This window comes from Eriocheir sinensis, unplaced genomic scaffold (genome assembly GCF_024679095.1).
Source record: "Eriocheir sinensis breed Jianghai 21 unplaced genomic scaffold, ASM2467909v1 Scaffold1139, whole genome shotgun sequence".
Taxonomy (NCBI): Eukaryota; Metazoa; Arthropoda; class Malacostraca; order Decapoda; family Varunidae; genus Eriocheir; species Eriocheir sinensis.
This window is the reverse complement of record NW_026110451.1, coordinates 4,731-13,977: the sequence shown is the minus strand read 5'-3', so window position 1 is coordinate 13,977 and position 9,247 is coordinate 4,731. Positions and strand designations below refer to the sequence as shown.

The 9,247-nt window shown below is 42.6% G+C and overlaps 1 long non-coding RNA gene across 2 annotated transcripts; it reads left to right on the top strand.

Moving 5' to 3' along the window:
- The first annotated feature begins 4,171 nt into the window (after positions 1–4,171).
- Positions 4,172–5,834, top strand: LOC126989372 (uncharacterized). Of its 2 annotated transcripts, none has more exons than XR_007743234.1 (3): positions 4,172–4,964; positions 5,033–5,619; positions 5,688–5,834. It is a non-coding gene; the product is annotated as an uncharacterized LOC126989372 (long non-coding RNA). The 2 variants fall into 2 exon arrangements; XR_007743235.1 differs by lacking the exon at positions 4,172–4,964 and having other exon boundaries at positions 5,155–5,288; positions 5,352–5,619.
- Positions 5,835–9,247: the final 3,413 nt, after the last annotated feature.

Genomic DNA, 9,247 nt, shown 5'->3' with positions numbered 1-9,247 from the left:
TAAAACCCTTTGAGTTATTTTTTTTAATGGAATGTGGAAAGTTTGGTTGTATTATAAAAGGAAGCTTTTAGTGTTCTATACCTTAGGAATATATAAAGCAGGTGTAAGTATGTGTTTGTTTTTATATTTTTCCTTTACATTCCATGTTGGTTTGGGCAGAAGTAAATATTGATTTAAATCAATGATTTAAAAAAAATAATAATTTGATTTAAATCTTGATTTGAATCAGTGATTTAAATCATCATGATTTAAATCAGCAACCCTGCCGCCGCTACATTCAAGCTGGCAATTTTTCAGTCACCGCCACTCTTCCGAGCTCTACCCTCATGCTGTACTGAAGACCACCTATCAACTCCCTTCTTTTTCCTTCATTTCCCTCCTTCCCTCCTCCTTCCTTCATATGTCCCTCCTCCTCCTCCTTCTTACGCAGTGATTACTTTACGTAATGCATGGAAGGAGGGACCGAGAGAGAGAGAGAGAGAGAGAGAGAGAGAGGAGACACTCCTGAGGTTATCTATATGCCTTGCGGTAGAACGGAAAAGTCAACGGTAATGGAGTTTTCTTTACAATAACAAGCCTCAGGACAGCAGACGAGTATTTGCGATGTTGTTCCTTCGTATAATTCATGTTTTTGTGGCGAGGGTGTTAATTTGAGGGCTTGGGGCGAGACGGGATGTAGTACAAGAAGGAAAGGTTGGGGGGGGGGGGGGTAGAAAAAAGAAAAGAAAGGAGATCAGAAAGAGATGATGGGGAAAGGAGAGGAAAGCTGTAAGTGTGTGTTCTCCGTCTGTTCATATTCTTAAACATTTCCTCGCCCAAGCACACACACTTGACAAGGCTTTCGTAGGAGTTGTGGGCGTTTCCAGGAGTAGCTTTATTACCTTGGTGGTAGTGTGACTTCTTCTGTACCGTGAATGTGACAAACAATGAAAATCCGATTCGTCTCTCTCGTGTGTGTGTGTGTGTGTGTGTGTGTGTGTGTGTGTGTGTGTGTGTGTGTGTGTGGTCTCTCTCTCTCTCTCTCTCTCTCTCTCTCTCTCTCTCTCTCTCTCTCTCTCTCTCTCTCTCTCTCTCTCTCTCTCTCTCTCTCGTGGTGGCAAGCCAGAGATTCTGTGCCTGTTAAAACTTGATTGGGTGACGCGACCAAGGGCAGGGACGGGGGGGGTAGGGAGGGAGGGCATCACGTGCATGTGTGTGTGTGTGTGTGTGTGTGTGTGTGTGTGTGTGTTAAACAAAACATTGACGTAAGTAGCCGTAAATAAATGTAAACAGACCTAAATAGTGTGTGTGTGTGTGTGTGTGTGTGTGTGTGTGTGTGTGTGACAAACAGAACATTGACGTAACTAGCCGTAAATAAATGTAAACAGACCTAAATAGAGAGTGTGTGTGTGTGTGTGTGTGGTGTGTGTGTGTGACAAACAGAACATTGACGTAACTAGCCGTAAATAAATGTAAACAGACCTAAATAGAGTGTGTGTGTGTGTGTGTGTGTGTGTGTGTGTGTAATAATAATAATAATAATAATAAACGGTTTATTAAATGATAGCAGCTGTAAAGCTGAAAATATACACGTTACAAATACACTTTTGGAATATAATAGAAAAAAAAAGGAAAATGTACAATGTGAAAGGGATATGGTGGTCTGGGGTGGTGGGGGGGGGGTGAGGTGGTGGAATGCAGTGCGCTGGTGCGGTAGAAGGCGGTGTGGTTTTTCGGATGACGGGTCAGGTGCAGGGTTGGATCAAATACTGATTTTATATAAGTCAAATACAAATACAAATACTTTTGTTCGGGATTCCAAAAATACAAATACAAATACTTTTGTTCGGGATTCCAAAAATACAAATACAAATACAAATACTTTTGTTCGGGATTCCAAAAATACAAATACAAATACAAATACTTTTGTTCGGGATTCCAAAAATACAAATACAAATACAAATACTTTTGTTCGGGATTCCAAAAATACAAATACAAATACAAATACTTTTATTCCTGAATCTAAAAATACAAATACAAATACTTATATTCCTGAATCTAAAAATAAAAATAAAAATAAAAATACTCCTATTCCAGATTTCAAAGATGCAAATAAAAATACTCCTGAAATTATACAAAAAATATAAAGATACTTTTTTCACAAGTTTACACTTCACATCATAATTGCATTTTGTCGTCATTAATGCCCGGAAGGTTTCCGGGCCGAGTTTTGCTCGCTTAGGAGTGTAAAAATTGCCGGCCTTACTAAACACCCTCTCAGATGGTGCCAGTAACTATATAACAGGTTCTTGCCTACTACAAGCTCAAAGGGTCAACGGTGCGGAGATGAGTACCTACCGCAGCCACACACAGATAATTTTTTTTACAGCAAAGGAGACAGCACAAGGGCACACAGAAAGGAAACAACAATAAAAAAGCCCGCTACTCGCTTCTCCTGTAAAGAATCCGATGAGGTGGCCGAAAGAGCAGTCAACTACGTGAGAAGATAGCGTAAGAAGAATAGCGTATGCACCCGCCTTTAACTTTACCTTCAGTTTTCTTCCTTTGGTGTCATGGCTAAGTGCAATGGTTAACACACATATACTCTCTCTCTCTCTCTCTCTCTCTCTCTCTCTCTCTCTCTCTCTCTCTCTCTCTCTGCCAAGGACTTGCAGTGCTTGGAGACCCGGGTCAAGTGATTACTGAAACTGGTCGTCAGTTATTCTCTGTTTTGGCTCATTTTTATTTTTTTCCTTCAACGTCTTCTGCGTAGTCATCGAAATGGCCGCCTCCGTGTTAAGGCTGAACTTGACTGAACAAAAAAAAGGTTCAGGTTTTTTTCAAGGACACACACACACACACACACACACACACACACACACACACACTTAATCAGGACTGAGACGCGTATTCCTACTCTTTCCTCACCCCTGCTATTCTCTCTCTCTCTCTCTCTCTCTCTCTCTCTCTGTAAAGTACGTAACAATAGAGAGCGGAGAATGAGTTTTAAACGCTCGACGAAGTTTAAGAAATGTGCCGTAAGGTTGTGACGGAAACTGAATTGCTAAAAGGTGCCGCCTCGTTAGCTACTGCGTACTACTTGCTGCTATACTGTTATCATCATTATTGAGCACCGTGAATGGGATATTCCCGGAAGAGTACAAATATCAGTAGTTATACAAAGTATCTTACTCTGCCACATCCAAGACACAGATAATCAAAAGGATAAAGATTGGGGAGCAGCGACGTAGCGATCTTTTTTTCTTCTGTATCCTCTTATTTTGACCCTTGAGCTTTCTGTCTTCTGTGTTGAAAAAAAAAGAATAAAGAAAACTGCCAAGTCCTTACCTCATAGATTTCCATTTTTTTAGCAAACTCTTTATCATTGTTAGCTACCATTTATTATTTTATTTTTTTACTTGCTTTTCTTCATTTCATTTTTTGGCTGCAGAGGGGGAGGGGGGGGACCATTATAATCCAAATTCTTCCTATTACTCTGTCCTACCTCCCCCCTCCCTCCCTCCCTCCCTTTTCTTGCCTCCCTGGCCCCGTCCTTCCCTTCCAGCTCAAGGTCGGACCGGAACTAAGGACTACACAATGAAAAAAAAATTGTGGCAGGGAAACGTGTAGGTAGAACTGACCATGACTGATGACGGAGTAGATAAGTAAACAAATAAATAAGATGAACAAATAAGATAAACAAATAAAAGATATAGAGATAGAACTTATTTTTATTTATGCGGATTTTTTATTTATTTATCTACTTTTGCCCTTGAGCTGCTTCCTAAAAAAAAAGATGGATAGATAAACATAATGATAGATAGCCATGCAGATAAATAGATAAGGAGTCAGACAAATACATGTTCGATCGTTAGATGATTTGATAGTTAGTTAATAGGTAGTCCAATAGTACTCTTGTATAATACCCTTAGTTATATAGGTAGTTTAATAGTTGGACAGTTTGAATTAGTTAGTTAGTTCGTTAATTTTACTGTATTCTGTATTTGTTTATTTATTTATTTATTTGGATTATTTTTTTGTTTTTGTTTTATTTTATTTTGGTGTTTTTCTTTTTCTTTTTGTTTCTTTTTCCTTTTCTTTTCTTTATCTTTTTCTTTGTTTTCTTGCTGTTGTTTTTCTTTTTTGATGTTCTTTTATTTCATATCATCCCCTTGTTGATGTTCATTGGTCTGGGTGAGCCACTTTCCTCCCAGAAGAGACCCACCCATAATTTTGGTGATGTTAGTTTGGGGCCGAATGGTGGATGATGTTTCTTTGTATGTTACTTTTCTTAATGTTGCTCTGTTATTGCTGTTACTTTTCTTTTGCGATATTTTTTTGCTCTTTTTTCCCCTATTTTTTGGTGTTCTTTTCTATATCATCCCTCTTTGATGTTCTTTGGTCTGGATGAGCCTCTTTCTCCCCAGAAAAGACCCACCCATAATTTTGGTGATGTTAGTTTGGGGCCGAATGGTGGATGATGTTTCTTTGTATGTTACTTTTCTTGACGTTCTGTTATTGTTGCTACTTTTCTTTTGCGATGTTTTTTTCTCTTTTTCACATTTTTTTGGTGTTCCTTTCTATATCATCCATTTATGATGTTCTTTGGTCTGGATGAGCCTCTTTCTCCCCAGAAAAGACTCATCCATAATTTTGGAGATGTTAAGGCCTGAAGGTGGATGATCTGTGTTTTTCATTTTCTTATCTTGATGTTTTGTTACTATATTTTCCTTTTTCTGGTGTTCCTTTTTTATTTTCCTTTTCATTGGTGTTCCCATCACGTGGATTGTCTACGACATCTAACGAGCACCACAAGCCCCGGTTTATTGTTCGGAGTTTGCTCTCCTAGGCAGACTGCCTACCACGGCTGACGGGCTCCACCTGCCCGGGTTTATCGTTCGGAGTTTGCTCTCCTAGGCAGATTGCCCACCACGGCTGACGAGCTCCACTTGCCCGGGTTTATTGTTCGGAGTTTGCTCTCCTAGGTGTATTACCTATGGCGGCTCACGAGCCCAACCTGCCCGGGTTTATTGTTCAAAGTTTGCTCTCCTAGGTGAATTGCCTACCACGGCTAACGAACCTCACCTGCCCGGGTTTGTAATCGGAGTTTGCTCTCCTAGGTGAACTGCTTTCGCTAACGACCTCCACCTGCCCGGGTTTGTAATCGGAGTTTGCTCTCCTAGATGAATTGCTTTCGCTAACGACCTCCACCTGCCCGGGTTTGTAATCGGAGTTTGCTCTCCTAGATGAATTGCTTTCGCTAACGACCTCCACCTGCCCGGGTTTGTAATCGGAGTTTGCTCTCCTAGGTGAACTGCTCACGCTAACGACCTTCACCTGCCCGGTTTTATAATCGGAGTTTGCTCTCCTAGATGAACTGCTTTCGCTAACGAGCTCCACCTGCCCGGGTTTATTGTTCGGAGTTTGCTCTCCTAGGTGTATTACCTATGACGGCTCACGAGCCCAACCTGCCCGGGTTTATTGTTCGGAGTTTGCTCTCCTAGGTGTATTACCTATGACGGCTCACGAGCCCAACCTGCCCGGGTTTATTGTTCGGAGTTTGCTCTCCTAGGTGTATTACCTATGACGGCTCACGAGCCCAACCTGCCCGGGTTTATTGTTCGGAGTTTGCTCTCCTAGGTGTATTACCTATGACGGCTCACGAGCCCAACCTGCCCGGGTTTATTGTTCGGAGTTTGTTCTCCTAGGTGAATTGCCTACCACGGCTAACGAACCTCACCTGCCCGGGTTTGTTGTTCGGAGTTTGCTCTCCTAGGTGAATTGCCTACCACGGCTAACGAACCTCACCTGCCCGGGTTTGTTGTTCGGAGTTTGCTCTCCTAGGCAGATTGCCTACCACGGCTAACGAGCCCCACCTGCCCGGCGTTGTAGCCGAAAGATCTCCGGCACCTCCGTCGGGGTCCCGATGGACGCCGATGCGCCCTGCCGGGAGCCCTCCAGTCCTGCCATGCTCGCCTGGGAGACCTTGGGCTCGCTGGCGCTCCACCGCCCCGCCGATTCGAATAGGGCGGATGCAAGAACTCGCTTCTTAAAACTACCAGACTGGATTATAAAATTAATCATAAATGCCGTGAAGGCGCCGGTCACCGCGTTTATCGGTCCTTGGATGAAGGACCGACGGGCCTCGGGGACGCGCACAAGCATCATAAGGAATCCTCGCCGCGGCTTCCGGCGCACCATCCTTTTCCCTTTTCTTTCATACTTCCAATTTTTTTTTTAATTATATTTTCTTTCTCTGATTGACTGATTGATCGATTTTACATAGTAAGAATTGGTTCACCAATTAACGTCTTTCAGGTACATTGCATTCACACACCTGCTGAGGGAGAACACTAGTGAGCGTGTTGACTCACGAGGACGGCCCACTAAAGTTTCCTAACATCTGTATTGGGCTGCCACTTCTCTTTAGTCGTCTGTTCCTCTATTTTTCTCTTCTTTATTTCATTCTATTTCTCCCTTTCTTTCATCCTTGCTCTCTATACATATATTTCTTTCAAACTTCTTCATCAGCCCCCTTTCCTTTCCATTCTCCCTCCCCTTCATCTCCCTCCATCCCTTTCATCCCCCTCGCCTCCCGCCCTTTGCTCTTTTTCTGTTATCATCACGACAGCTGTTTAATTTCTCTGCGGGGACTTTTTTTTTATGTTCGTGGATGTGACATGCCTCCCGGGGCGTCCATGTTGTTGCACAGCACCCTAGAATATTCTTGGCAAAGTGCTTCAAATTTTTGAAGCTTTTTGCATCACGCCAGTACCTCAGTGGATTGACATCAAAAGGCAAAACACCTTCTTCTAGGTACGTTTCAAGTTCTGCCTTCACCACTGTAGTGTCATTTGTTGATGCACTTGCCATCATTTGCCCAGCTGGAGGCATGTAGACAAAAAGACGAGGTCGTGTTGCACTCATGCCAGCCGAAAAGACGAAAGGCTCACCCTCTTGAAGTGTTTTCTTCAAGGTCGACTGAGTTGACTCGGAAATAATTAGGTCCACAATCTTGGAAACCTTTTCCTTTTGCATTTTCTTACATGGCATCCATGCCAGCTTAAACCTGGGGCCCATGACAGCTGCGGCAATGACATCAGTCCTCTCAAGAAATGGATGCAACCTCCTTTTGATAGGTGACTGTAGTGCATATGCCAAGATAAAGCAGTAGATCGGTTTACTGTCTCTCTCGTCGTCTTCACTCACATCTCATCCCCTGTGCCTCCCATTTCCGTGACGTCACACATTTCTGTGGGTGGATCCTTCTTCCGAGCCACCCATCCCTCAGTAACTCCCTAAATCCTCTCCTACTCCTCCTCCATGTAACCTGAGGTTAATTTCCTCCTTACTCCCCACCTTTAATTTTTTTCCTCCTCCGCCTTCAACCTTAATCTTCTCCTTAAGGCGCGTCCACACCAGGAATCTTTGTATGTCAACAATGTATCCCAGACGTTTCCCAGGCTTTTCGGGAGGCAGTTGAGAATCAACTTGGATACATTCAGGAGAGAATTGAGAAACATTGAGAGAGAATCTATGTGTGTAATTCACCACGGACTGATCAAGTGTTGGACTCGTAAGCGCCAGCAGGTACCCTCCCGACATGAGCAAATGCACTTTAGCGTATATCTGTGTGTGTGTGTGTGTGTGTGTGTGTGCGCGCGCGCTCGTTCCTGTGTGTGTATATGTGTGGTGTGTGTGTGTGTGTGTGTGTGTGTGTGTGTGTGTGTGTGTGTGTGTGTGTGTGTGTGTGTGTGTGTGATTTTCAAGTCTTGATAGTGAAGTATAAACTATTTTTATATTTCAGTCAAATTTCATTTAGCCTATATATTTATGGATGAGAGAGAGAGAGAGAGAGAGAGAGAGAGAGAGAGAAGGGAGGGGGACACACCCTGACCGCTGGGAGTGACCTTCCTCAGGTGTGCGGGGATAAAGACATATCCCACACCTCACTCACGGGGAAAAGGGATTGGGATTATAATTATCATTCATTCACATACCTCAATATCTAGCTAAGTGTGTGTGTGTGTGTGTGTGTGTGTGTGTGTGTGTGTGTGTGTGTGTGTGTGTGTGTGTGTGACTATCTATCTATCTATCTATCTATCTATCTATCTATCTATCTATCTATCTATATATATATATATATATATATATATATATATATATATATATATATATATATATATACACACACACACACACCCACACACACACACACACACCCACACACACACACACACACATATATACATATACATATACACCCACAGACACCCACACCCGCATATACGAGCGCGCGAGCGCGGAAAAGTTTCTCATGTTTTCCATCCTGGATGGAAAACATGAGAAACCTCCTAGCTGTTTCATAGGACCTCCCACACCAGGAAAGTTTGTATGGAAACTCAGCTTTGACATTTCGAAGGTGTTAATGAGACTCGTAAAAGGATCTCTGCCTGTCAGATTATAGCCGCAGGCTGATGGGAGCTGGAATGGCTTTTCTGTGCCTGGTGTCGATTCGTGGTATTTTGGGAGCCACCGCTCGTAATAGTTCTTCAAAATCAGTGGTTGACCTTCCAAGAAAATTACTGATTAATTAAACCCTGCTCCATAGACTCTCGGCTCCGCCAAAAGTAAGTCATTCTGTAATGTTCAACTTTCTATAAACGACGGCAGCCCTACGCGTTTTCTTGTCTTCTTCTTGCTCTCCAGTGAGTGCAATAATAAGTAAAACACAGAGGCCATTGTAGCAATCTCCGCACACACCGACATCCTGAGAACAACCCTGCGGTGTGGACAGGAAACATTGTTTCCCGAGGGTATTCAAATGTATGCCAGTGGTCTACCGAAACACTTGGGAAACGTCTGGGATTCATTGTTGTCATACAAAGATTCCTGGTGTGGACGCACCTTAACCGCTTTCCCCGTGATCTGACGTTAATCCTTTCCTCCTTCGCCTTCAACCTTAATCTGTTTCCTCCTCCGCCTTAACGCGGCTTAACATTACCTCTTTTTCTATCTCCTTAACAGTATTTATCCTCCTCAAATGGTTTTGACTCGAAATATAAATACAAATACAAAATACTTTTTTTTTCTGGGTGCCAAAATATAAATACAAATACAAAATACTTTTTTTCTGGGTGCCAAAATACAAATACAAATACAAAATACTTTTTTCTCTGGATGTCAAAATACAAATACAAATACATTAAAATTGTATTTAAATACAATTCAAATACAAATACAATTGTATTGGATCCACCCCTGCTGG